This window comes from Microtus ochrogaster (assembly GCF_000317375.1).
Source record: "Microtus ochrogaster isolate Prairie Vole_2 chromosome 6 unlocalized genomic scaffold, MicOch1.0 chr6_random_2, whole genome shotgun sequence".
NCBI lineage: Eukaryota > Metazoa > Chordata > Mammalia > Rodentia > Cricetidae > Microtus > Microtus ochrogaster.
In genome coordinates this window covers 1,242,248-1,246,326 of record NW_004949095.1, presented here as the reverse complement: position 1 = coordinate 1,246,326, position 4,079 = coordinate 1,242,248, and the positions used below count along the sequence as shown (strand labels likewise).

The 4,079-nt window shown below is 41.6% G+C and overlaps 1 protein-coding gene across 2 annotated transcripts in view; it reads right to left on the bottom strand.

Moving 5' to 3' along the window:
• Positions 1-4,079, bottom strand: part of Colgalt2 (collagen beta(1-O)galactosyltransferase 2) — a 97,787-nt gene that overhangs the window by 90,310 nt on the left and 3,398 nt on the right. The gene's annotated exons all lie outside the window — the stretch shown is intronic.

Genomic DNA, 4,079 nt, shown 5'->3' with positions numbered 1-4,079 from the left:
TAAAAATGGGGTACAGACCTAAACAGAGAACTCTCAACAGAAGAATCTAAAAGGGCTGAAAGACACTTAAGAAAATGTTCAACATCCTTAGTCATCAGAAAAATGCAAATCAAAATAACTCTGAGATTCCATCTTACACTTGTAAGAATGGCCAAGATAAAAAACAATGAGGACCTCTTTTGCTGGAGAGGATGTGGGGCAAAGGGAACACTTCTGCATTGCTGGTGGAAGTGCAAACTGGTACAGTTGCTTTGGATATCAGTATGGCAATTTCTCAGAAAATTAGAAAACAACCTTCTTCAAGACCCAGCAATAACACTTTCAGGTATATACCCAAAGAATGTTCAATCATACCATAAGGACATGTGCTAAACTAACAGCATTGTTTGTCATAGTCAGAACCTGGAAATAACCTAAATGCCCCTCACCCAAAGAATGGATAGGGAAAATGTGGTACATGTACACAATGGAGTACTACACAGCAGAAAAAAATAATGATGTCTTGAAATTTGCAGACAATGGATGGAGCTAGGAAACATCATACTGAGTGAGGTAACCCAAACCCTGAAAGACAGTTATCATATGTACTCACTCCTAAGTGGCTTTTAGACATAAATAAAAAAAAAAACAGCCTACAATTCACTATCCCAGAGAACCTAGACAACAAAGAAGACCCTAAGAGAGACATACATAGATCTAATTTACATGGGAAGTAGAAAAAGATAAGATCTCCTGAGTAAATTGGGAGCATGGGAACCATGGGAAAGGGAGGGGAGTGGAGAAAAATATATAGCTCAATAAAAACAATTTAAAAAAATAAATGCCATATTCTACAAAAAATAAAAAAGATATTAGAAATTAGATAAAGAGGTTATTCAGAAAGATTGGAATATGATAACTCACTTATTAACCAGTTTATTATTTTGGTGTGTAAAAGTCAGACAAATTGATAAAAAAAAAACACAAACAAACAAACAAAAAGAACCATCTATTTTCACTGCAGGCTAAAGCTTGTCTTTGAAGGGGTAACAGTACATGCCAAGCTCCTGGCTAACTCTGACATCATCTCCACCTTGGTACCAATCACTGATAGCAGTTTAAAAACATACTTACATTAGTGTATCTAGTTGAGCATCTGCCAAAGTGCTCTTGCTTGGCCATTAAAATATGGAAGTAAACTTCACATAATACCCAAACAATGCAGAGATAGAAGGCAAAGCATTGGCACTAATTCTCAGAACAAGCAGAAGCCCGTCACTGCATATTTATGCCAACAAAATCTCATCACTCTGTTTTAAACCATAAAAAAAAAATGGTTCTCGGTTTAGTATAACACTTTGCCCCGCTCCACAGGATGAAATGCCTAAATTGTTCCACAATCACACAGCAGCTATTGCCTTGTGACTGCATCCCCATAAGCATCATAGGCTCTCTGAATGATCAACTGAAGGTCTTTTTTTAGATCAGGTATTTCTTCTTTTGAGTCAAATGTGCCCTCTTCATTTTTCGCTGCTGATACACAGGCCGTACTGAAGTCACAGCTCTGGAAAGTGGAAGGACATCAGCCTTTTCCTCTATTGCTATGGCTGCTTGTTCATGGCAACACTGAATTAAAAGAAGGCTTTGAAGCTCACTGCCTCACATCCCAGAGTCTCACAGACCCCGTGGCTCAGCACAGTACTGCACGTTTTAGTGCATAGGAAATTCCTGCCTTGTTTCTTATCCCAGGTTGTGATCATTAAAGAAAAGCAAGTAGTTTGTTGAGTTTTGATATTAATCAAGAGAATAAAAAGAATCCCTTTTGCTGCTGTGAAATGTATCTCTGAAATAAAAACATTCCAATGTTCAGTCAACTCCCCAACCCCAAAATCTCAATGCTCATGGAAATAAATACATTTTCCAAAAGCAGAGGTTCCTACACCAGTTTGTTGGTTCCCATCTAATTTGTGTGTGCTAGAGGTCAGGTCTAGGAAGCTGTGGAAGGGAATCGTGTGACAAGCAAGTGTTCATGTGGTCCATGGGCCAGACTCCCAATGACACAGTGTGCTAGGGGAAACTGTCTTGACCTTCAACGATAGAGGAAAGAAATCTTATCCCGTGTTATTCCATCCATCCTCAGAGGATGAAGGAGAAGAGTGCACTGAGTTGCTGAAACATGACTCAGTGAAAGCTAGTATCCCAGATTCAACTCAGTGATGCTTGCTTGAAGACTCTCAGTACTCACAGCCGTTTCTGAAGTTGACAGGCATAGCCTGCCACAGCAGATATCCCGTTTGGCATCTCAGATGCTGAGTATGTCTTGGGTTTAACAGTCAAGCAGAAAGCAACTGGCAGAAGTTCCTATGGTTACAGCATCCCGCTGTGTGATGTTTTGATTGCATTCTGACAATAACGCTTGCTTTGATTCAGAGGACAGAGCTAGGTACTAGATGACCAAAGTTAACCATAGAGGTTTTGGAAGATTGAGGGCAGACAGAGAGATAGGAAGAAGTAAGGCTCTCAGTCCTTTTGGATGGAGGTCCCTAATTGCTTCTCCACTGCTTCTACGATCATCCTGGTTCTTATCCCAATATTTGACTTCCAATTTTTTTATTGATAAAGAATAATTAGATAAATGCATCAACATCCCACAGAAACATGGTTTAGGTTGTAACTTCGAACCTTCCCAGACAATACCCTTCTGGGGCAGGTCCAAAAGCTGGCATTTTCAGAGAGATGCTGTGATAGAACATGCATCTTCAGTCATTATACTGGCCACCTGATATAATCCGCCTGCATGGAAGCTCTGGTGAATGTTCCTAGTATTTTGTCTCCTCGTTCCCCTCTTCTGGAAGACTTACTTTCCAGGAGAATTCCTCTCGGAATTCCTGTTTATCCTTCAAAACTTAGTTCAATCTTACTGTCAACTTCTCCAATAACCTTCAAGGCCACACATTCACCCCAGCCTGTTTATTTTATTTATTTATTTATTTATTTGGTTTTTCGAGACAGGGTTTCTCTGTGGCTTTGGAGCCTGTCCTGGAACTAGCTCTATAGACCAGGCTGGTCTCGAACTCACAGAGATCCACCCGCCTCTGCCTCCCGAGTGCTGGGATTAAAGGCATGCGCCACTACCGCCCGGCCCCAGTCTGTTTAGAAATCCTTTCACGCCGCCCTCCCCCTGCAATATCTAAACACCGTACCAATCATGTTACTGCTCTATGAAAAAATTAGTGTTTGGGGAGCCACAAAATGGAGCCACACTTGTTCAATTTTACTTAAGATCCAATTGATTGTTAGAAAAGAATACTTTAAAATTGACTTTTTAGTTTTTTTGTTTTGTTTTGTTTTTCAAGACAGAGTTTCTCTGTAGCTTTGGAGCCTGTCCTGGAACTAGTTCTTGTAGTCCAGACTGGCCTTGAACTCACAGAGATCCATCTGCCTCTGTCTACCAAGTGCTGGGATTAAAGGAGTGTGCCACCATCGCCCAGGGTAGCAAATGCTCGTAACCACTGAGCCATATCTCTGGTCCCCAAAGAGCTGGCGTTTGTGTTGTTATTTTAAGGCATTGCACAGAGCTTCTAAGATAAAGCCAAGCTTTTTAAGATAAGAGTCTCTAGAGACTAACACAAAGATTGCCCATATCCTCATCCGTGTTTTGGGCATCGTCCTCAGTCTTCTCATGCTGGTAGTGGTGCTTTGAAAGAAAATGTCTCCCAAAGGGAGTAGCACTGTCAGGAGGTATGACTTGTTGGAGTAGGTATGGTCTTGTTAGAGGAAATGTCACTATGGAGATGGGTCTTGAGCTCTCATATACGATCAAGATACCACCCAGTGTCTCAGACCACTTCCTGCTGCCAGCCAGATACAGGACTGTCAGCTACTTCTCCAGTATCATGTCTGCCTGCAAGCTGCGTGTCCCAACATGATGATAATGGACCGAACCTCTGAACTATAAGTTAGCCACCCCAATGAAATGTCTTTCTTTTATGTGAGTGGCTGTGACCATGGTGTCTCTTTATACCAATAGAAACCCTAACTGAGGCCGGGCAATGGTGGCGCACGCCTTTAATCCCAGCACTTGGGAGGCAGAGGCAGGC